This window comes from Nyctereutes procyonoides, unplaced genomic scaffold (assembly GCF_905146905.1).
Source record: "Nyctereutes procyonoides isolate TBG_1078 unplaced genomic scaffold, NYPRO_anot_genome, whole genome shotgun sequence".
In the NCBI taxonomy this organism is placed as follows: Eukaryota; Metazoa; Chordata; class Mammalia; order Carnivora; family Canidae; genus Nyctereutes; species Nyctereutes procyonoides.
The window spans coordinates 16261601-16287407 of NW_026575137.1; the positions used below are offsets into that span (position 1 = coordinate 16261601).

A 25807-nucleotide genomic window follows, 5' to 3' on the forward strand; every position below is an offset into this window, starting at 1 on the left:
GAAGCAGTCATCAAAAACCTCCCAAGACACAAGAGTCCAGGGCCAGATGGCTTCCCAGGGGAATTCTATCAAACGTTTAAAGAAGAAATCATACCTATTCTACTAAAGCTGTTTGGAAAGATAGAAAGAGATGGAGTACTTCCAAACTCATTCTATGAGGCCAGCATCACCTTAATTCCAAAACCAGACAAAGACCCCACCAAAAAGGAGAATTACAGACCAATATCCCTGATGAACATGGATGCAAAAATTCTCAACAAGATACTAGCTAATAGGATCCAACAACACATTAAGAAAATTATTCACCATGACCAAGTAGGATTTATCCCCGGGATGCAAGGCTGGTTCAACACTCGTAAAACAATCAATGTGATTCATCATATCAGCAAGAGAAAAACCAAGAACCATATGATCCTCTCATTAGATGCAGAGAAAGCATTTGACAAAATACAGCATCCATTCCTGATCAAAACCCTTCAGAGTGTAGGGATAGGGGGAACTTTCCTCGATATCTTAAAAGCCATCTACGAAAAGCCCACAGCAAATATCATTCTCAATGGGGAAGCACTGGGAGCCTTTCCCCTAAGATCAGGAACCAGACAGGGATGTCCACTCTCACCACTGCTATTCAACATAGTATTGGAAGTCCTAGCCTCAGCAATCAGACAACAAAAAGACATTAAAGGCATTCAAATTGGCAAAGAAGAAGTCAAACTCTCCCTCTTCGCCGATGACATGATACTCTACATAGAAAACCCAAAAGCCTCCACCCCAAGATTGCTAGAACTCATACAGCAATTTGGTAGCGTGGCAGGATACAAAATCAATGCCCAGAAATCAATGGCATTCCTATACACTAACAATGAGATTGAAGAAAGAGAAATTAAGGAGTCAATCCCATTTACAATTGCACCCAAAAGCATAAGATACCTAGGAATAAACCTAACCAAAGAGGTAAAGGATCTATACCCTAAAAACTATAGAACACTTCTGAAAGAAATTGAGGAAGACACAAAGAGATGGAAAAATATTCCATGCTCATGGATTGGCAGAATTAATATTGTGAAAATGTCAATGCTACCCAGGGCAATTTACACGTTCAATGCAATCCCTATCAAAATACCATGGACTTTCTTCAGAGACTTAGAACAAATTATTTTAAGATTTGTGTGGAATCAGAAAAGACCCCGAATAGCCAGGGGAATTTTAAAAAAGAAAACCATAGCTGGGGGCATCACAATGCCAGATTTCAGGTTGTACTACAAAGCTGTGGTCATCAAGACAGTGTGGTACTGGCACAAAAACAGACACATAGATCAATGGAACAGAATAGAGAATCCAGAAATGGACCCTGAACTTTATGGTCAACTAATATTCGACAAAGGAGGAAAGACGATCCACTGGAAGAAAGACAGTCTCTTCAATAAATGGTGCTGGGAAAATTGGTCATCCACATGCAGAAGAATGAAACTAGACCACTCTCTTGCACCATACACAAAGATAAACTCAAAATGGATGAAAGATTTAAATGTGAGACAAGACTCCATCAAAATCCTAGAGGAGAACACAGGCAACACCCTTTTTGAACTTGGCCACAGTAACTTCTTGCAAGATACATCCACGAAAACAAAAGAAACAAAAGCAAAAATGAACTATTGGGACTTCATCAAGATAAGAAGCTTTTGCACAGCAAAGGATACAGTCAACAAAACTCAAAGACAACCTACAGAATGGGAGAAGATATTTGCAAATGACCTATCAGATAAAGGGCTAGTTTCCAAAATCTATAAAGAACTTATTAAACTCAACACCAAAGAAACAAACAATCCAATCATGAAATGGGCAAAAGACATGAAGAGAAATCTCACAGAGGAAGACATAGACATGGCCAACATGCACATGAGAAAATGCTCTGCATCACTTGCCATCAGGGAAATACAAATCAAAACCACAATGAGATACCACCTCACACCAGTGAGAATGGGGAAAATTAATAAGGCAGGAAACAACAAATGTTGGAGAGGATGCGGAGAAAAGGGAACCCTCTTACACTGTTGGTGGGAATGTGAACTGGTGCAGCCACTCTGGAAAACTGTGTGGAGGTTCCTCAAAGAATTAAAAATAGACCTGCCCTACGACCCAGCAATTGCACTGTTAGGGATTTACCCCGAAGATTCAGATGCAATGAAACGCCGGGGCACCTGCACCCCGATGTTTCTAGCAGCCATGTCCACAATAGCCAAACTGTGGAAGGAGCCTCGGTGCCCATCGAAAGATGAATGGATAAAGAAGATGTGGTTTATGTATACAATGGAATATTACTCAGCCATTAGAAACAACAAATACCCACCATTTGCTTCAACGTGGATGGAACTGGAGGGTATTATGCTGAGTGAAGTAAGTCAATCGGAGAAGGACAAACAGTGTATGTTCTCACTCATTTGGGGAATATGAATAATAGTGAAGGGGAATATAAGGGAAGGGAGAAGAAATGTGTGGGAGATATCAGAAAGGGACACAGAACATAAAGACTTCTAACTCTGGGAAATGAACTAGGGGTGGTGGAAGGGGAGGAGGGCGGGGGGTGGGGGTGAATGGGTGATGGGCACTGAGGGGGACACTTGACGGGATGAGCACTGGGTGTTATTCTGTATGTTGGTAAATTGAACACCAATAAAAATTAATTTATTAAAAAAAAAAAAAAAAAAAAAGGAAGAAACTTTGTCTGTTGATATATATAGGTTCCCTAAAAGTGGACTAGAAGTTCCACAATGTTAGGGACCTTGCCTGTCTTCTTTACCATAGTATCCCAGTGTCTAGGATAATGCCTGGCACACAGTAGGTATGCAAAACTTGTTGAATGTATGGAAGACTGAAAGTTTGAATAAAAGCTCCAGGAAACAAAAATGAGAAGTCCATAAAGTAATCTGAGTTCTTTATGCCAGTGGCATATATCACTCAAAGACTGTGTGAGGGAGGGGCCCAAAGTGCTTCCTATAATACTGTGGATGCAGTACCAATTAATAAATGCTTGCCTCCTGTGGCACCTAATGCCTGGGAAGGAGGAGGATGGGATAACTTTTGTAGGATGCTATTTTTTATCTCTGAGGATGCTGTAAATATGGTCACAAAATTGGTTGTGGTTTTAGTTGTATGAATCACATGAAAGTCTGTGGGAGTGAGCTGAGCAGATAGCCAAAGAATATAACACTTCTCAACATTTGCCTCTGATGGATAGGGTTTAAATTCATAAAAGTAAAGAAAATCTAGAATCATCCTTTAAAAGATTCATCCCTGCATAAAAGCAATATGCAGCTTTGGTTTTCCTGCAGTCATTGAAACAGAATTCAGAAAATATGAACGATCCTTATATTAGGACAAGCAGCAGCTGAATATCATTCCAATTAGAGATTACTTTCCTGCAAATCAAATATAGAACTTTAATATTCACTAAGTATGTTTTACATGAGTGTAAACTAGATTTTAAAGAGATGCTGTGTCTCTAATTAAAGGCATTTATAGAAATATGTCCCAAAAAACTAAGGTTCGCTGAAGAGATAAAAAGAACAGACCGTCTTTAGTTTGAAGAACATGGCTCCAGTGAATTTAAATATTTATCATATAATTTTTATATCAAAGTCTTAATGAGCACTAACTTTTATGGCATCACTTCTGGAGACAATAAAAAATACTATATTTTGAAATGCTGTTTCTAGTTGGATTTCCATCATGGGGCACCATTCAAATAACAGTTGATTTCATGAAGAGTAATGGCACATTCCTTTCTGAACTTAAAATTTCAAACACCTGCCATCAAAGAAGCAAACGATACAGCTGGAAGTCAGAGATTTTAGACTTTTTCTAAGTTTCTTTGTTAAGTTGCCTCAGAGACTCAAAGACCTCCAAGCAGGTGTTCTTTTCTTGTCCAACGAATAAAAAAATGTTTGAGAAAAATCATCTTTCATAATTTCCCAAGAACACATGAAGGCAAATTGCTAAGCTTCCATTTCAAATGTTAGGGATTTGGATTGAGTTTAGACAACAGCTTGTACAAAATGTCACAGCTCCAATACTCTGACGCTGAGATGGGAGATGCTGATGTAATAGAAAGAGTGGCTTTGGACAATCTAAAGGCAGAGCTGGAAAGGTAATGATACATGACATCAGCCAACCAACTGCAAAGCTACCTAGTTGGTCAGAGAAGAAAATCGGGCAATATTTTCTGCAAATTCAAAGTGACATGAGAATGAGACAATTGCTTATATAGTCATGCTAAACCATAATATTAATACCTCCTGTAACGTTCTTAAATATACAATAAGTAAAATATGATTCTGAGTTCAAATTACTTGGAAAGTGTCTCTAATTTGCATTTCATTTTGAATGTGATCCATCCTGGAGACTTCTGGTAGATAAACTAGCAGGTTCTATTCTGAGTACCCAACTTACAGATTCACACAAGTATGTGCTTTACGTTACACTGGAAAGTTACATAAGCTCTCTAATGACCTCACATAACATCCTGTGTTCTTCATCGGAGTACTACTAGCTTATTTTCCCTGAGTGAATAAAGGCTGTTCTGTAACTAGCTTTAGTCTTACTTCTGTGGTCCATGGTTTTAACTTGAATAACTTGCATTAACACTATGAGTCTTTCCTCTTTACTCCTATCTAATGAGGTAAGAGTTTCCCAATCCATGTAACGTAAGAATGCCTATGGATTGGAAAATAAACAAAAGTTCTAGTTTGGTAGCTGTCTGGATATATCATCCCTTTTCACACAGAAATTTGAGAATACTGTGAAATTCACACATTTACAGAATAAAATCAGATGTGTAACTGAATGTGGAAATGGTGGTGTGTGTTTTGTCTGATGCAGTTCTGAGACCTTTTGGCATCACTTGCTCACATATCATTTAACTCAGGGGTGGATAGAATTCAAGATGATCCAAGAACTCGGATGGGAAAAACATTACACTTTGAGTTTCATCAGTCTCAAACTGAAATTTAGCATTTCTTTTAATTAAAATGTAGGCTACAAATCACAGTACCTGTGATTTTGTCACCAAGAGAAATCACGGATATTCTCACATCACGTTATAGTCAGTATAGATATTCTGAAATATCTTTTAAACTCATTACGACTTCAAAATTATGATAGTTATACCTGCTGCTAGCTTGTATTATTTAAGAATAAGTTAACATTTAAAAGCATCATTCTGAAAAGTCTATAGGCTTTTCCAGGCTGCCAAAGAAGCCCATGACACCAAAAATGTTAAAAAACAACAACAACAACAACCCGAAACTGTACACAAAGAACAACCAGATTTCAATGCAAATCATTCTTTGCTATCTTTTGAAGCTGAAACAAACTTGACCTTGAAATCAGCACAGTCTCACTGCTTTAAGTAGATGACTGTGATGAGAGTAATTTTTTTTTTCATTTTGCCACAAGAAAAAACCTGTAGATTCTAGAGTATCTCTGAGGTCATGGCATAGGTTTCTCTCCTAGTGATAAACTTTATCATGACATTTTGCCATCAACAGACTTGTTCTCTTATATGCCACACTGCTGAAATCCAGTGTATTTTATAAGGGCATTGAAATAGTCATTTAAGAACTTTCATTTAAAACATCATAAAGGGAGATAAAAAGAAATCTTTGCTATCTAAACTATAATGACAATTACTTATTTTTCATAAAAGAAGCAAACATCAAAGTACTCCATCAAAGATAGTATTTTTAAATGATATGCTACTGGTTCTGTTCATGCTTATTTAAAATGTTAAAAATCAATTAACATATTTCTAGGGGGTGTTAAGAGTGTGGCCTCTGAGTTAGTGTAATTATGAGATAAATTAAATGACGAGATGATGCCTCAGTAGATATGCCTGGACTGTAAGCACATCAGACTTTTTGGAAAATCCTCCATGAGGACTCTGACCCAAAACAGACTTATCAAATGCCAGTCAGTTCAATGAATTCAGTCATTGAAAGCTACTGAAAAATTATTAATGCACTCAGTTATTCACTTATCACTGAAACCAAATACTGTTCAAAATTCTCATCTCCAAGAAAAAAATAAATGCAATCAGAATTTTAAAACTAATAAAGAATATAAAAAATAACAACAATATATTCTTGCATTACATTGAAATATAATACATATATCACAAAATATATATTATTCATATACATACACAGTTAAACCATTATTTTCTATCCAACAAAATAATAGGTACATTACATGTGCTGCCCTAAAATTTGCCCATTTTTCCTGTTGATTTAGAAACCTGGTTATAAAGGCAGGCTTTGATTAACTTAAATGCCAGGGGTTTTCTTTGAATTACAAGCTACAAAATCATTCAATCTGCGTGCAATGATAGAAAATCCAAAATTACTAAACTTGGGGAAAAAATGAACTATAAAAAGGCAAATAAAACAATTTGCATTGTATACTGCAATAGGAATAAGGAGATAAAAGGCCTTATTAATCACAGTCATCAAATTATTCATTCAAAATTGAGAGCAAATATTAGTGACTATATCTGTATTTGAATTAAAATAACATCTACCAATGATAATGCAGTTTTAGTGCTATCATTTCCTTCTGTGGGCAATATTTCAGTTCTTAAATAGAAGAACAGCTTACATGACTCCTCGGTGAAGACTATCCAATGCCATTCTCTTCCACTGCTGAATTTGCAGAGGAAGATACTGACAATGTGCACTTTGCTTTAACAACCAAAAAGCAACTGCATGCACACATACATAAGAGGTTCCACCCCAACTTCTTTGGCATATTCTAGATTATTTTTCTCTAAACAGGAAGCTGTTGACAGTTTCCCTGGTATTTTCAGAATACCCTATTTACAAGAAAAAAAACCCCAACTTTTGTTTCAAAGTATAATGTTCTTTCCCCGCTGTGTCTATTGTTGCTAATTATGCATGTTGCAAGCAAGATAGAAACCAAATTCCAAACTATTCTAGGCTGATTCAGAATGGGTAACAATTTAAAAAAACACAAAACAGTTAGCAACATATTGCAAGACTATGCTGGAGTCTTGAAACCCAAAACAATGCTGAAGGGAGGATTCCTGGAATTCAACGGGGAATATTTGGCTCAAGCTGCAAAATCCGTATCTCTGAATAATGTCATGTTAGCAAGTGTTGAGCAAGAAGGGCGATTATATTTTAACTTTACTTTAGAGAACATTAATCCAAATTTAACCAAATTCCAGAGTCTCCGCACAAAATTAGCAACTAGAATCTGCTTCACATTTTTTCCCCTGGTACAACAATAATTGCTCATGAAGACAAACTTGCAGGAGGTAAAAGAGGGAAAGACCGCAATAATCTATAAAACATCTAACTATTGTATGTAAAGCCCACTAATTACCTCACACAAAAGAAGCGCAGGATTTAACAGTCCATGCTCTGCGCCCCGGGAGGCGGCGGCGGCGGGCAGAGCAGAGCAGGAGCAGAGCAGGCGCAGAGCAGCGGCAGGAGGCGCGGCCGCATCCACCAGCTTCTCCGGGGCCTTTGACTGTGTGGACTCAGCCACAGAGTCTGCCTCCAGCTGACGTCAAAGTCCCTGTCACATGGCCAGATGAAAGCCAAGAGAGCATTGGTTGTCGTAGCAACCAGAGAACAGCTCTGAAATTATTTCAATAGGTCATCTGTCACTGTAGGGGATGTGTGTGTACACACACGCACCCCACAATCATCACGGACAGCTCCCCGACAACCTCAGCCTCCGGAGTTGTGACTCGAGCATGCCTACAACTCTCCTCTTGAAGACTGGTGTCTGTTCTTTCTAGTTCCTCGCAGGAAAATGCATGCCACCCTAAGTAAGTTCCCGCTGGTCTCCTTATCACCAGCATGAAGCGTGTCTCTCTCCCTCCAGAACAGAAGGAAAGAAACTGAAAAATTCTGGGGGAAGTTTTCTGAGCTAATTAAAGCTATCTGTAAGCAAATGGATAAAAACAGAAACTCAAGAGGAGCTGGAAGAAAAGATATTGTCAAAAAAACCCCATAAGAATCCACATTGATGTTCTGAGACCATGCTAGTGATGGAAAGAAATACAAGAAACATGGGGGTAGTGGCCCAGGCCCAGGGTCGGATGAGAGAATCTAAGGACTCTGACCCCAAGGGGAGAAACTTGGCTGATGAATTCTGGAGTCCTGCACTGTAAAATGTCCATGCAAGAACGATGACCAAAGTAGCAAAACAGTACCACATTAAAACACCTTGTGAGTACATTTAAAATGCTTTTAGACCCTTGCATTGAGGTCACCATACAGGTGCCAAATCCTCTCCTCCTGAATGCTCTCCTCCACAGCCCTTTGGGGCTCAGCAGGGAGTAAATGGGTAATGCCCCACAAACACAAAGTGCCATGAAAGCCTAGAGCAGCAGTATAGAGGGACGGTCCTGCACATTTCCTAACTTCAGCTTCATTTCCTTTAGGACAATCCCTGCTTATTTCTCACTCCCCACACATGCTTATTTCCTACTTCATCCTCCCTCTCAATTAACAGAAAGCCAATTAAACAAAGTGAAATGAAGTCCACAGGAAAGTACTCTGGAAAATACATGCAGAAAATGTATACTCATTCAAAGGGCAAAAGGGCTAAAAGGCAGAGGGAAGGAGATTACTCTCAGAACCTGAAGGACCCTTCCATGCTAGTGTTACAAGGATTTCCATTCTGGCTCTTACAAAAAAAAAAAAAAAAGAGTTGCTCCCGGAGTACTACAAAATATAAATGGAAGCTAAACCACCTAAGCAGATTACATTTGTGCCACTCTCAAAGAATGAAATTTCTTCATTGTCAGAAATTGGTTCTTGTTGAACAAAGACTAATGTCCAAAATGTGGCTATAAAATCCTTCTATTCCAGCTTCCTTTTCTTTCACTTCTGTCCCAGCCCCAACTGGAAGAAAAGATACGTTTATATTTGAAAAGTTATTTTCCTGAAGCTATTTGCTGTAGCAGTGCAAAAGTAAAATCAAGCTGCAGTGCTTTAGTGATTTCAGAGACATGACAGTTGGGAATTTACCTGTGGGCACAAGAACAAGTGGTTAATTGAACCCAATGTCCATCTAACTGGGATGAGATGTCTCACCAGGGGCAGATTTCAGCAACAGCCACAATTCACAATATTGCAATTTTTTCAGTTATAGTTCTGGGTCTTTGTTCAGAAATGCACATCATAGTAATGAGTGGAATGGGAAGAGAAGAGAGAGAGCATGTCTTTCCAGATTTTCCAGGGCCCCATGTCCTCGGAGCTGCCTCTTTTATGATCCTTCTGATTCCAGATCCTTGGCTGCCTGAGCAACGTGTTCTCTTTCTGCAGCTCCAGCATCTGAGTAAAGCTGCAGTACCAAGCTCTGCCAAAAGGTGATGTCCTCTGAAATAAGAAGTTCTCAGTTCTGAATAGGTCTAAAATTCAGGGCTTGCTTTAATTTGAAATTTAGTTTGAAATTTAGCAAAACTAACATCTTTTCATTTTGAATTTTCTATCATTTACTATATATTGACTTGGGCTTAAACTCATTATAAGTTAAAATAATCAGTGGACTGACCTTCAAAATGAAAAGTGGCTGCATGTAAATCATCCTTTCTATAGCATGCTTCCAACCTGTCATCACTCATTTTCCCTTTGCAAACTACCCAGGATTAAAGATTCTTCTTACAGCTAAAGAAGCTATCAGTTACCTGCAGGGGTGAAATGGAGAGGATGATCTCAGTTGGAGCTGAGGTTTCTACAGATTTGGCTAATTAATGCAAATGTAGTTGAAAATATCATAGGAAATACAGATGAGGGTTTCTCCAATCACAGCCCACCACATTGAGGGAATATGTGTCATTTTATTTTTTAAATGATAACTCATTTTTTTAGGTGAAAATGATTCACTGAATTTAAAAATATCCATTCAAAAATAGTTCTACACCATAGTTTTCACTTGCTGTATGAATGTCAAGGCTGCCTATTATTAGTTTGATCACTTTGCTGGAAATAACTGATAAATACCAAACAAGGAGTCTGACTTGGGCTCACACATCTGAATTAACAGGTGGTATGTGCCATGAGTAGACAACTATAATCAGCCTTTTATTTGATAATTCTAGGTAGAAATGTTCCTGTCTCCCCATCTTAATATTAGTGGGAAGGCCATGGACTTCTTTTTTGGAGACATTGGGTTCAAATCTCATCTGGGCAAGTGTCTACATCCTAAGGTTGTTGTGAAGATTATAAAGTCAGTGTATTCTAAAGTTCTGACTCCTGGCCACAGGGTAGATGGCTTAACGGGTATGTCATTTCTGGTTTATCTGTCTGATTCTGGTAAGTCTACAAAGACTTTCAGGGAAAGACAGACTCTTATTCATCTCTACAACTCTGGGGTTAGCACAGGACCCAGGACATGATGAGTGCTCAATAAATGCTGAGTGTCTCAACTATTGGGAATGCTGGCAACAGAGAGAAATGGTTCTCTTTTCTTCCCACTAACTGAGAAGAAAGAGCTTCCCCTCAACCTCCAAAAAAGGCAAAGGAAGGAAAAATAAAATTCTGAAGTTATCACATTATATAGCAATGAAAGGGTTCAAATAAATTTACCAAGTAAATCAAACTTATCTCTACTAAATCATGAATACTTTTTATGAGTGTACATAAGTTATATGATGATGTATTTTATGGCTATTGCTATTGATGTTGGATAATCTTTTATGGTAACTGATATTAATTGAGCACTTAATACATGAAGCATTGTTCTAAGTGCTGTAGAGATATTAAATCATCCACTATAACCCTAGGAGGCAGGTACTCCTTTCCACATCTCACAGCTGATGAAACATAAGCATAGAGATGTCAAATAACTGGCCTACCTAGTACATGGCAGAGCCAGGATCTACACTCCAGAAGCCTGAGTACATAAGTGCTGGGAAATAATTTACATTTGCTGTATTTTTAGAAAGAATTGAATTATTTATGTTTATTTTATACTTGAGAATTGTTTTTATTTGTAATTTCTTATGAGGGAGAGAAGACCAACTTTTCTTTTCTGCATCTGGGAACTCTAATGATCTCAATCTAACTTTGACCTAAAGAATAATATGGCAAGAAAAATTTAATCAGGAAGATTTGAATCAAGGAAAATGGGCAAAGTGCAATAGTGAAAATTTCCTGAATAAAATTGTGCCCGAATTATTATAGTCTTCACTGAAGTAACTATTTGGATTGAATAAAGAAAATCACACATGATCAAAGTGTTGAAAACTAAAGGCAATGACAAAATATTAAAAGCAGCAATACCATGAAGTCATATTAACTTTAAAGGCAAACAGAAGACTTTTTAATAGTAAAATTCAACAGTAAAACAAACAATCCAATTAGAAAACCAGCAAAAGACAGGAGGAGAATTTCGCCAAATATGTACAGATGACAAACACAAAAAGATTTTCTAACATCATAAACCATTAGGGAAATGCAAGTTAAGAAAAATCATAATGAGATATCACTATATAACTATCAAAATGACTAAAATATAAATAGTGATGATATCAAAACTGAATCACTCATACATTGCTGGTGGGACTGTAAAATGATACAGCCACTATCATTAATGGTTTGGCAGTTTTTCAAAAACATTACACATGCAACTCAGCATGTGTCATATGACTCAGCAATGGTACTCCTGGTATTTCAGAGAAATGAAGGCTTATGTTAACACAAAGGCTTGTAAATGAAAGCTTATAACTTTACGATGGATACTAATTGGAAACAATTCAGATGCTTTTTTTTTTTAGATTTATTTACTTATTTGAGAAAGAGAGAGAGAGAGAACACGTGTGAGTGTGAACAAGTGGGAAGGAGGGGTGGAAGGAGAGAGAAATCCTCAACGAACTCTGTGCTGAGGGTGGAGCCTGATGCAGAGCTGGATCCCAGGATCCTGAGATCATGACCTGAGCTATAATCAAGAGTCAGCAGCTTAACCAACTGAGCCACCCAGGTGTCCCCAGATGCTTTCAACAGGTGAAATGGGTAAACAAATTTTAGTATATCCACACCAAGGGATACTATTCAGTACTAAAATGTAACAAACTGCTGATACACACAAAAACCTACATGAATGTCCAGAGAATTTTCTTGAGTGAAAAAACTAATCTCAAAAGATCACATACTATATGATCCATTTATATAACACGATTGATATGGAAAAGTTCTAGAAATGAAAAACAGATTGGTGGTTTCCAGAAATTAAACTGACCATGGGTGGGAGAGAAGTGCTTATGTTATAAAAGTACAACACGAGGGATCCTTGTAGTGATAAAAACTTCTGTACTTTGACAGCTTCTTTATCAATGTCAGTATCCTGATTGTAATATCATACTACAGTTTTGGAAAATGTTACCTTTAAGGGAAAGTGGGTAAAACATATCTGGATTCTTTCTGTATTGTTTCTTTCAACTGCATGTGAATCTACACTTAACTCAAGATAAAAGTTTAATTAAATTCTTTTACATGAAGACAACATAGGACATTTTCAGTCAAAAACTAAGGGCATTTGTTTCAAAAGAATTACACTAAATTTAGAAAAAGATGTTTAGGGAGAAAAAATAATTTTGGCTGGAAACAAAAAGATACAGAAAGAACACATATGTGGATAAATCTAAATGAATACTGATTTTATAAAATGATGTCTTGTGGGGCTTAAAATGTGGTATAGGGCAAAATTAGCACAAAAGGTAAGAGAGGATGAATAGAACTAAGATGTTCTAAGATTCTTGTATACTGGTAAAAATACTAATTAGTAAGTCTCTAATAAGGTAAGGATGCACATTGTAATCCTCATATCCACTAAAAGAACAAAAAAAATACCTAGTTAAAAACTAATAGATCAGGAAAAGCACTTTTAAAATTACTTGATTCCCCAAAGAAGCAAGAAAGGAGGAAAGAAAAGAAAGAAAATGATAGGATAAATAGTAACATCAAAGATTTAATCTCAAACATGTCAGTAATTGCCAAAATACTTAAACCAACCAAATAGTCCAATTAAAAGACTACAAACATTAGACTATATTAATAAGCAAATTCTAACTTTATTGGATACAAGAAATGGGAAGTGATACACAAACTACCAAGCAAAAGCTGCTATAGCAATATTACTATCAAGAAATAGTGGTCAGTAGTAATATAAGTGGGAAATACTACTAGAGATATAGAGAAACACTTCATAATTCACTTTTCTAAATACGCAAATGCACCTAATAAAATAGCAATAAGTAGAAAAAATCATAATCATAGTACTGATTTAACATATCTTTCTCAGTAACTCATAAAACAAAGAGGGGAAAAAAGGTAGAGATATAGAACATTTCAATGACAAAAAACTTGGCTTAATTAACATATGAAGAATAATCTTAATTACAAAATACACATTTTTTTTTCTCAAATGTTTTTAATAACATTGACTACATGCTGGACCCTAGGACTGTCTCAACATATTATAAATGATCAAAATCACAGAATATACTCTTTGTACACAATGAGGCAGAAAGATAACAATTAATATTAAGGACAAATAGAAAACCTCTAAATGGAAAGTAAGCAATGCATTTCTAAGTAACCAATGGATTAAAAAGGTTACATAGCAATTTAGAAATATTTTGAACTGAACAACAAAATATAATGCATCAAAGCTTGTATGTACCTAAAGCACTAATGGAAATGTATAAATATATTAAAATACACACACATGCACACATGAGTTCTACTTTTAGAATGGCACTTTGAGGAGTTCCATGGACCTGCTTCCCAGTGCAACAAACATAACTGTGAAAAATACTTTAAAATATCCTAAAGTCTCTGAAAATCTTCATTGGCAAACAGCCAATGAAAAGATGTTTATTCAAGAAAATATACTGAAACTTGATAAGAACATTGAGAGTCTGTGGCACTTGAGTCATGACTCACTTCTTTCCCAATCCCTTAGCTCAGTTTGTTGGAGGCTAAATCCTTGGAAGTTGTGACCAATAAGATTGATCTCCTTCTCCCTTCAGCTCTCAGTCAAAGGATGTAGTGCCTCACTGGAAAAGGCAGGCCATCAGCATTTCTCTTGTTCTCGTGTTAAATTCCTGACCAGTGAAGCTAAGAAGTTGGGGGCTTCCTTCTTCCACCTCAACTCCACTAACAAGAGTGGAGTTCTACTCCAGGTACAATAGGTTAAAAAAATGCTGGGGTCTTATTGCTCTTAGCCCAGTTCCCTTGTAGGACAGAGATTCTATGTCAGAGACAGTCTGAGAAGACCAGAGGCCACCACCATTGACCAGTGCCCAGAGTAGTTAGAGTTTTTTCAGAGAGGTAGTCCATAAGAATAGAGAACTCTGAAGATCTTCCCAAAGGAAATAACTTTATTTAAAATAGAGAGTGGGGAAGTTCAATTTTAAGGGTGCTCTTAAAAACAATGGAGATTTAGGTGGTAAAAATTCAGAGGGGACTGATAGAAGAGTAAAAGCTAACCTCCAGACCAATAGTTTACCAGAGAGAACCAGCTAAGAAACAGCTAAAAATAGCCCTTTTGGAGTCAGAAGAAAAACCTCAAAGATTGGCCTCAAAAATCCTTTGATGACTGTAATCGGATGAGACTATGGAGCAATTTATGCCCCAGAGCATTTTAAGAAACACTAGATAGCCCAATCAGCAAAAAGTTAGTGAAGCCTAACAGCTGGGTGTGATACCAAGTGTGGCAGACAACATAGCAGAGATCAGGACAAGAGACAAAGAAAGCCATATTAAATTAGTCTTCACAGGGTTACTGGGCAGTCAGTAAATAGTGGTATGAATAGTACCCTTGTATTGTGCTTTATGGCTTATTTTCATGATTCTATTTCATTTGACTCTGAATCAGTGCAAGCATTCAATTTTTTAAAAGGCTGAGTATCCACAATTTAAGTCTCTACCTCGAGTGGTTGTGGAAAAAAAAGGGCAAAGTAAAACAAAGAAGGTAAAAGGAAGGAAATTATGAAGAAAGCAGATATTAATTAAATTGAAAATTAGAAATCCAGAGTTGATTCTTTAAACAAATAGAATTTATAAAACACCTAGAAGAATGAGCAAGAAAAAAACACACCAATATGTGTGTTTTAAGAAAAGGGCATCATTGTGGATCCTACATATGTTAAGAAATAATATATTTCACAGGTTCCTGGATTCTTGTGATAGAAGATACCTTAGTGTCAGCCAGTCCTAGCTTCCTTCCAGTGGAGAAATCCTCCCTATACCATGCCTATACTGATGTAGTGAGCTCTCCACTACAAAATGTCAAGTCATCCATTGTGGGAATGTTCCAACTGTTTGAAAGTTCTCCCTTATTATAATCTCAAACCAAATGTCCCCTTCCCATCACTTTCATGTCAGGCTCATGTTTAGCTCCTTGATGCTACAAAGAGTAAATTGAATCCTTTGGTTCACATCATGGCCCTTCAGGGATCCAAAGGAGCAGCTATTATGTCTGCAGCTGCCAGTTGTCCCCCAATACTCATTTTCCTCTTCATAGAAGTAGCATGCTTAGCTGGGAAATAGCTGCCAGAACAAAGACATTTTATTTTCCAGCCTCCCTTGTAGGTCTGTGGCTTTGTGATTAAGGACAGACCAATTGAATGTAAATAGATAATGTCATGTGTAGCTTCCAGGAATTTCCTTAAAAACAAATGAGCAAACAAACTTGTCTAAGCTCTTAGACTTCTCTTTTTCATTCCATTTACCATCTTTCTGCCTGGGAGCATGGAGGTGATGGGCACCACTGTGGACTACGGAGAAATGGGCTACATACACTACAGATATATGGTGGAGAAGTGAGTGGGAAGAAGTCTGGGTTCTGAAGCCTTCCTGGAGAAAAGCTGCCATTCTAGTCCTACATTACTTCCTTCCAGATGTGTGTGTGTGTGTGTGAGAGAGAGAGAGAGAGAGAGAGAGAGAGACAGAGACAGAGAGAGACAGAGAGAAGGAAAAGGAAAGTTCTTATTTAAGGCACAATTTGTGCACGTTAAACCTATTTCCAACTGTTAGAATTTCCACCATCAAAAAAGTTGAGAACTTTGTGTGGCTCCTGGCTGGCTCAGTGAGCGGAGGAGCATGTGACTCTTGATCTTAGGATCATGAGTGCAATCCCTGTGTTGGGTGTAATGCTTACTTCAAAATTTTTTCTTAAAAATTGGGGAACTTTGTGCAAGGGAAATGACACCTGTTAAATAAGTTTATGGAATTTCATGAAATTCCCGGGAATCCTTAGAGAAGAAAATAAATTGTAATACATTCAAAAGCATTAAAGAAGAAGTGCTAGATAATAGCTCTTCATTTCTCCAAATTAAACTAGCACCCTTTAGTTATAATATTCATGAAAGATCCCTTAAGGTCTTTCTGGACACTCAGGAATTGCATGGTTCGATGATAAAGAAAAAGGAGAAAAGAGACAACAAAATCATTCAAAGAATAAAAATGGCCTCTCCTTTCACCCTGCCTGCCTTTTCATAGATTGAATAAGAGAAATAAATTATTTTCTCAAAGAGAGAGAATGTCTCACAGCAAACTAAGGATTTTGTTTTGTAGAAAAATTGTCCACAAATCATCTCTTTATATTTAATTTCCCATACAAAAGAAAAGCTGCAAAATGCCACTTTTCTATCAGTGACATCTAGTACATTTAAAGCAAATATTGTAATAAGATCTTTGGTTTTGCTTTTTTGGGAAGATTGCTTTAGAACCATAACTCTTTCTTTGCTGTCAGACTGACACTGTTGCACATTTACAAATCTGACTTTTACAAATCACCAAGCATTTTATTGTTTTGAATTTCTAAGAGATAAGGAAATAAAACCAAAAGGAGTAAAGAATCTAGATGGCTTCCTTGTGGTGCCTGTTGAAAATGCAGTTCCTATCAACAAGAAGAGAGAAGCAATCCTGAAATTCATCTTCAACCCAAAGTCATATATTTTGTTGAGTTTTTGTGCAAAACATTGGCATCAAGGATTCTTGGCATGTTATTTTTTTATTATTTATTTTTTAATTTATTTTTTATTGGTGTTGAATTTGCCAATATATAGAATTACACCCAGTGCTCAGCCCATCAAGTGCCCCCTTCAGTGCCTGTCACCCAGTCACCCCCACCCCCCGCCCACCTCCCTTTCTACCACCCTTTGTTTGTTTCGATTCTTGGCATGTTAGAATGGAAAGGGTATGAATTTTGGGATTGGGTACACTCAGATTTATATGTAGGCTTCCCAAATATGACTTTTATCTCTGTGGCTTTGGACAATTGACTTAACCTCTCTGAGCCTTGATTTTATTATCTGTGAAATGCAAACTCTTAAACTACCTTGCAAGGTGGTTATAAAGAATGATGTTCAAATTAGTAGTGCATCTGCTACAGTTCAAGAGACAGAGTTAATATTCACAATTAATTAATTAACAATTAACAAATGTGCTAATTAAGGTCCAGTTTACCCTAAGTCAATACTTTCTAAGAAACAAATTTACTTAAAGTGTGATTTTATACTTTCATTGAGTTCCTTAAAGAGTAAATTATAACAATTCTTAATATCAATAGAACTATGGATCTATATTTCCATAGCCTATATTTCCACTTAATAGCACTTAATGACAGTTAAAACCACAGCATAAATTCCTATTTAGCCTATTATTTATTCCTCATAAAAGAGGGAAAATAAGACATTAGTTTATTAGTTCACTGATATTCTCTTCTAAAAAAGCCACCCCTAAAAAGAGCACATACCATATACTCCAAGAATACTGCAAATTTATAGGGCTTTTTTAAATGCAAGTATAAAACAAATGTTATAACACTGTAAAATATGTGAATCTTGCCTTAATAAAATCAAATGTATATACATCTTAATGTAGCAAAGTAATTAATTAGAACATTTAAAGCATAACTATTTCCTCTGGTTCATATAAAATCTAATTCAATTACGGAAAAAAAAATGATTGATTACAACTTTTCAAAAAGACATTTGACTAAAGGAGGTATCCATCTTCTTGATTTTTGTCCTAATAATCAGACTACTTATTTCACTTATTGGGTAACGTGATAGGCAAATTAATACTCTCCCTTTTCTCCACTCACACCCCCTAGGATGTCTCTCTTTTAATCCCAGGAGCCTATGAATATGTTATTTTACATGTCAAGGATGAATTAAGGTTGCCAATCAGTTGACCTTAAAATAGAAAGATTACTCTGGATTATCTGATGAGCCCAATGTAATCATGAGGGTTCTTAAAAATGGAAGAGAGGCAGAAAGTGGCAGCTTGAAAAGGTCTTGGCCCAGTGTTGCTGGCTCTGAAGACAGAGAAAAGGGCCATTAGCCAAGTGTGCAAGCAGTCTCTAGAAGCTGGAGAAGGAAAGGAAATTGTTATGATCTGAATCTTCGTGTCTTAAAATCCATTTGTCAAGAACCTTACTCCCAATGTGATAGTATTGGGAGGTGGGGCCTTTGGGAGGTGACTGGAGCATGAGGATGAAGCCCTTATAAAGAGGGTCCAGAGAAACCTGTTGCCCCTTCTGCCATGTAAAGATACTTTAAGAAGTCTGTAACCTTGGAATAGGGCCCTCTCAGTTGGGAGCAAGCCCACTACTAGAAAACCTACTGCAGTGTCTTCACAGCAGCCTTCCCAGAAGGCAAAGGGTTGCCCCTGTTGATGCTTGATCATTCCATCAAGTCCTCTGATTCTAGAAATTCTATCTACAAAAAGACTTGCATTGCAAAAACAATATTTTTAAGAGCTGGCCTGAATGTGGCTCAGGTCAGAGAACATGCTGAATTGCAAGCAAGAAAAGAAACCAAGAGACCACACTGCTCTCTTGCTAGCATCTATAGTTAAGACCTGACCCAGCATTACAGGAAAGGTACATTCTCAGTTTAGCTGGGATGAGATGGTTCATAACCAAAGCTAACCCAGATGCCTGTCCTATCAAATCTGCCCTGAGGCTGTTTTGTTTCCTGTACTCTTATCTGTGGGAAGACACAACATTTTTCATGTTGGTACAACCAAACAACCAAAATGTAAGTTCCCTCTGAAGAGGCATAGTGATCTCTGGGGCACAGAGTGGAGGGCTCTGGGTGGAGACTCAGGGGATATGCAAATCCCAGTCCCTCACCACCACCACCAAAACAGTCTGTGAGTCAAGTTCATCACCAAAGCTTTTCGGACTTTGACTTTTTTACATGTAAAATGAGACCCTCAGTTGTTCAGCTCCCCCTAATGCTAGGTTGCCAGTCTCCTCAAACTCAGCCATGATATCAGCAACCTCACCAAGAAGGAGCAAGAGCCCATGGTGGCCAAATGCACTTGTGTCAGGGCTGGAAGGGATTCAGAAACATTTCAGCAACAAAACTTCACACTGACCTTTTCTCCAAACAATTTTTTAATAAGAGATTTCACCATGAAATCCTCAACCGCCAGTAGAGATTATTGAAACAGGGATGGGAGAAGCAATGGCTGGGATGGTGAGGTGGTGGGGGCAACCCTCACCAAAGGGGGAGAATAATGAGTCAAGATGAAAGGAACATTTCTGACAAAGCTGTCCACTTAGGAATGAAAACAGGGATCCCTGGGTGGTGCAGCGGTTTAGCGCCTGCCTTTGGCCCAGGGCGCGATCCTGGAGACCCGGGATCGAATCCCACGTCGGGCTCCCGGTGCATGGAGCCTGCTTCTCCCTCTGCCTGTGTCTCTGCCTCTCTCTCTCTCTCTCTCTCTGTGTGTGTGACTATCATAAATAAATAAAAATTTAAAAAAAAAGGAATGAATTACAGTCGAACCTACCAGAAGAATGATGAGGGGCCTGGAGTCAGAGCCACATAGCAGGAGAACCCACTTACAGCTTCTGAGCTCCCCATGACCTTTCCAATCCTAGGTTATCTCCACAGGTTCCAGAAGCCATCTCAGCATCATATCAATAACTTCGCTTTTTGCCAAGCCAGCTTGAGTAGGTGTTCCATCATTTGAGATCAAATGAGCCTTAATACAAACACAATCAGCACGTCTTTGTCCTTCACTGAATTAGTGCCACTGATTTCTCAAAACTGGAAAAGACCTTGGACATTCTCTAGCTCAACTGGTTCATTCATTTAAAAATATTCAGTGATTTCTTTCTGTATGCCAGGCATTGTGCTAGGCTGTGGGAATACCGCAGTGAGTAAGAAAAAGCCCGACCTTGGCTTCATGCAGTTTACAGTTGTGAAGAATTACAACATTTAATAAATAATGAATGAGACAGAAGGAGAGCTACCTGGTGTGAGCCCAGGAGGACCTAACTCAGCCTGGGATTTCATAGAAAAGTTCCCTGAGACCAGGACCCATAAGTGAAGAGGAAAGAGAAGAGGGAGATCGCTGAGGAGTTATGTACAAGACATGAGAAAACAGGAGTTTGGTTTTTTTTTTGTTTTTTTTGTTTGTTTGTTTGTTTGTTTTTTTAGGATTTTGAAACCTACTGAGAGAGGTAGCCTGGCATGATAGAGGAGTTGAAAAGAGGCCAGGATGGCCGAGCGCTAAGAGGAGTGAGAGCCCACCGTGGAGCAGCGTATGGAGGGCTGTGTAAGCCCATGTGGCAATGTAACCGAGCCACTGCTCAAGGACACGCAGCTAGTGGGTGGCAGTGAGGATCCTAAGTCATCTAAGCTCTAATATGAAGATCAATTAACATTTTAAAGAAATGTTCTTTTAACATTTCTTTTTCTGTTTCTAAAGGCAACACATACGGATTATAGAACAAATGCGTCTTCTATGGGCACAAAAACCACTACGCAAATGGCCCCTAGGTGCGCTCAGGACACACCTTGCATGATGTACCCCATCACACGATGAACCTCAGCAGGTCCTTTCTCCACAGACGCTAGACATCTTGAGAATGTCTTTCATTACCAGATTTGTGCAGACTGAGCCATAGAAAAGTCTCAGGACTAGGGCTTCTGGTGCATATCTGTCCTTTACAAAGCACCCCAGACCCTTCCCCGTATGTCAGCTGCTTGCCCATTTTTACTGCATAAAGCTGTAGACTGGAGGGGCACCTGGGTGGCTCAGTCAGTTAAGTGTTTGCCTTCCGCTCAGCTCATGATCCCTGGGTGGTCCTGGGATGGAGCCCCACACTGGGCTCCCTGCTCAGCTGGGGGCCTGCTTCTCCCTCTCCTTCTGCCCCTCCCCCTGCTTGTGCTTGCTCACATGTGCACACACTCTCTCTGTCAAATAAATAAAATCTTAGAAAACACACACACAAAACCCTGTAGGTTTGAAGGTAACCTAGTGATTATTATACTCAGAAAAATCTCTAAAAAATGACATCTTCACATCTCTTCCTTGGGTTGGTCTCCAGAAAATTTCTATCCGTTTCCAAATCAGAAGATGGTATTTTAATCAGAAGACATTTAGGATGCCCCGGCCTCTCCGCACACTCCTGACAGCTCCTGTTCCTTGGTCAAACCCAAACTGAGCACTTCTGGAAAGGATTCACATGCCAGAATAGAAATAGAATAGAACCCCCCCATTCTTCCTCCCGAGAAGGCGCCCTGCAAGCCTGATGGAAGCAGCATCTCCCCCCTTGGTACGGCAAGGGGACAAGCCCCGGGAAGCCTGGGGAGCAGAGAAAGCGCCCGGTTAAGATGCCATCCTCTTCACAGTTAAGTGGCAGGTCCTTTTAGGAGTTCATGCTTTAGAATTTGTTCTTTTCTGATTGTTATTTTGTTTCCCTGCCATCCATTTAGAGTCTCTTTGCCTGTCCTAGTGGTTCCCAACCAATAATAATTATGGTTTCAGCCACTTGCCTTGAGTTTCTGACAGCATAAATAATGCAGGTGCACAGAAATAAAGTGTAGCTATGCTGGCTTTTGCTTCTTTAGCCAATCTGCTACCAAAAATAAATAAATAAAAATAAAAGTAAAGAGATTGAATTGATAGAAAGATGCATTTTACCATGCAGCTGCCAAGAGGGCATTACCAACAATGAGGATTTCAGAATAACACCCCTAAAGAGAGGAGGTTCAGAGCGTCCCATTCACTGGGCCGCAGCCTCCTGAAAGAGGCACTGTTCCCGCAGGTCAGGAGGAAGACCCGCCGTGAATGCGGCATTCGGAGGAAGCGCGAAGCCATCCGGTTTTTGAAAAACCGCCTGACACCAAAAATTTCAAACGTGATTTGGTTCTCAGGGAGCGATACTATGCCCTCACAGGTGTGGAATAATCAGGCATCTAAGAACAGCAGTTTCTCCACGGACAGCTGCGGAAAGTGGAAAGACACAAGGCGTCCCCTTCGCGGCCTGCCCAGCCTGGCGGGAGGCCCTTGCCCTGGGCTTAGAGCACAGTTTTTAAAGTGCTCAAGTTTAAAAAGGGATAAAAGGTGACAGAGTGAAACGCTCAAAAATATTCAAAAATATTCACCCGTTATCCTGCAACAAGATCTTTCCCTTCGTGTCCTCTTCTAACCTTTAATTTGACAACTAAAGAAAATAAACATAGTTAGAATTTTTTTTTTTTTGGCTTTACACTTGGCATGTGCTGAGTGCTTCATGTAAATTATCTGCTTGAGCTTCACAATGGCTGCATGAAGTAAGGATCATTATTAGGAACTAGAGAAGACTCAGTCTTTTTTTTTTTTTTTAATTTATTTATGATAGTCACAGAGAGAGAAAAAGAGAGGCAAAGACACAGGCAGAGGGAGAAGCAGGCTCCATGCACCGGGAGCCCGATGTGGGATTCGATCCCGGGTCTCCAGGATCGCGCCCTGGGCCAAAGGCAAGCGCCAAACCGCTGTGCCACCCAGGGATCCCGAGAAGACTCAGTCTTAGGAGAGTGGTCATCATTTGCCTGAGACGCCTGACCTGATTTGGGGAGTTAGTTCATGCAAGAGCTGGCACTCAAATCCAGAAGCCAAAGGTTTTAGAAGCCAAAGGTTTGCCCTTTTTCCATTCAGTGTGGGCTAATGAATACCTTCTATGAGCCTTCAAAGTCTCCATATTTATTCTTTCAGTTTCAAATGCCAATGTTCTGATATGCATGGTATAGTTAACCATTCCCTGATTCTGCAGAATTCAGTTACTTCTAGATTATCCCCATCATTAATAGCAACATACAAACATCTTCATACACTTACTTTTTCTTCTTTGACATTTCTCTTTAAGAATAATGAGAGTGATTATGAAGTCATAGTTATGAAAATTGTTGTGCCTGTTGACACTATTTCTCTTTAAGATTTTTTAAAAAAGATTTATTTATTTATTTGAGAGAGAGAGACAGAGAGAGAGCATGAGCAGGAGGAGGAAGGGCAGAGGGAGAGAGAATCTCAAGCAGACTCCACACTGAGTACTGAGCCCAATGCAGGGCTCAATCTCACGACCCTGAGATCATGATCCTGAGCCAGAACCAAGAGTCAGTTACTTAACTGACTGCACCACTGAGATGCCCCTTCAAACTTTAAATAAATTAATGGTTTTAATTGCCACTAGCAAGAAGTTAATATACCTCTTCTCCACAGGCTTGTCAGCACAAGCCACTCATTCATTCATTCATTTATTTATTGTTTTTAGCTTAATAAATGCCAAATAATAACTGTCATCACTTGGATTTTTATTTCCTACTGGATAGGTTGAACATATTTTCACAAAAGTGTTTGTCATTTGTATTTCCTTGCCTGTGTATTATATTTAGGACCTCTGCTTCTCAACTCACTGAGACTCAGATTTCAATCCCCTACCAGACACAGCTTTGCACCTTCCAAAACAGATCTCTCTCTCGCCTATTCCTAATCTACTCCGGTGAGATGTGATGATATCAACTCTATGTTAATCTCTACCTAAATTCCTCCCTTCCTCATGGGCTTTGTCCAAGCAAATGAATACTATAAAAGCCATACAGAACCCCTGTGCAGTAAAGAGATCCAGGCAGAGAGCTCTAGAAGCCCAGGATGGGTATCTCACACATTGGATTGTACATGGTTTCTTTGAACTCATAGTAACATTACAGTGGGAAAAATGTCTTGGCAACCTATTTACAAATCCTGTTCTCTCCATATCCTGGTAATACCCTGGGTTGTGAGTAAAAAATCTTAATGTTTTCCAGGAGATAGGCCACCACATACTGGCTGGAAATCATTAAGCAAAGTTCTTGCACCAACTCTGGAAATGAAGAACTGTGAATCTTTTTCTGAGACACAGCTTTCTGGGAGGATAAAAGTAATTCCTACCTCTTAAGGTTGTTGTAAGTGTTAAATGAGAAATATCTGTGCAGCACCTGGCATCTTTGTAAACACATAGGTCAATGTCAGTTGCCTCCCTCCAAAACTTTCTAGAGAAACAAGTCATAAAAGATAACTACAGAATGTATTGCTTGTTTTTTTTCCCCAGTCATATCCCATCCTTAAATATCAAATAAATGAAAGCTATTTAAAATTTAAAAGACTTTGGAGAATTTAAAGAAAGCCATGTGGACATCTACTTATTCATGAAGTGGGGAGGTGGGGAGTGATACACTGAGTTGTTCCATTCCAGGTTCATCTAGAATCCATTTCACCTCTGTGTGAAGGAGAGAAATGAGCTGGTCCCTTGCCTGTTTGCCCTTAATTCCATTCCTTTCCTTCTATGCTCAGTTCTGTTTTGCAGGGAGTAGACCCTACACGCTCCACTCTCCAGGATCCTGTCAACTGACTTCCAATTAGATCCAAGCAGTGGGAGACACTGGTGTGTGTCTGGAGGAGAGAAGCCACTGGTCCCTTCCACTTTTGGCCACAGGTATAGCAGGGTGGGTCTGTTCTGACAGAGGCAGCAGTGGGCGGTTTGGAAGGATGGGCTCCTTCCCAGCCCAGGTGGGTTCCAGTGGTCCTGGCTGTTGCAGGAGCAGCTGGAGGTTTGGAAGTGGATGCAGACTCCAGCAGCTGCAATGAGTGTGCGCCTGGGCTCTGGGGCACCACCACTGCCCTGTGTCTTCTTCCAGCAGTAGTAGATTGACACTCTGGTGTCTGAGTTCACCCATCTTCCCTTTTTTGTTCCTTCAGGCTTTACTTTTAAAATCAGTCCCCTGCTTTAAATCTCCTTTGTTTGACATACCTAACATAGTTCCTATATTTCTAATTAAAACCTTATTGATTAAATTAGTCAAAGAATGAGTAAGAAATCCCTTTCTGATGACTGGAGTCATATTCAACCCCAACGAAGTCCATAAAATGCAGCCTAATTGTTTTTATGAACCATGTGAGGATATAAAAATGTCCTTTGATATTTTACGTTTATGTAGAGTTCAAAAGTTTTCTGATGACAAATGGTACTTCCTCATAGAATGACCGAATATTTTTGGCAAGTAGTTATAGTTTTAGGAAATTGAAATATAGTGTGCATGTAAAATGTGAAAAAAAATTTCCTGCTGTTAGCAAAGCCATGAAATTCTCTACTTAATCAAAAGAGAAGACAAAGACAGAGTCTGGAAGTGGTTGAAAAATGAGGTCCTGGAACTTCTGTTTACCACCAATGTTCTTCCTTCAAGAACTACATATAAAGCCTTGCCATTGGAAAATACCAGTCCAACCAACATCCTGTGTTTGGTCCCCCTTACAATTTCAAGAACTGTTTAGTACAAAGGTATTAACAATATTTGTGGCCGATCCTGGCAAGACTTTGAGCAAATACAGATGTAAAGATCATCAGTCTCCAGGCTTCTTAAGGCCAACAGCATGGAAAAAAATCATCTACAGAAAGGAGAAGGAGCCGATGGGTATTTACACATTTGACATGTTCTCAAAATACTAGAAAATTC

At 38.8% G+C, this 25807-nt stretch overlaps 1 protein-coding gene across 7 annotated transcripts in view; it reads right to left on the bottom strand.

Moving 5' to 3' along the window:
* The window catches only part of NCALD (neurocalcin delta), a 377982-nt gene that overhangs the window by 77945 nt on the left and 274230 nt on the right, over nucleotides 1–25807 (bottom strand). Inside the window, exon 1 of one of the 7 annotated variants that reach the window (XM_055303510.1) lies at nucleotides 7399–7534. The exons of 4 other annotated variants lie outside the window; for them this stretch is intronic. The gene's annotated coding sequence lies outside the window, so the exon portion shown is untranslated. Of the gene's footprint in view, nucleotides 1–6651; nucleotides 6676–7398; nucleotides 7535–25807 lie in introns of those variants that run through there. 2 more of the 7 variants (XM_055303514.1, XM_055303517.1) reach the window with 2 other exon arrangements.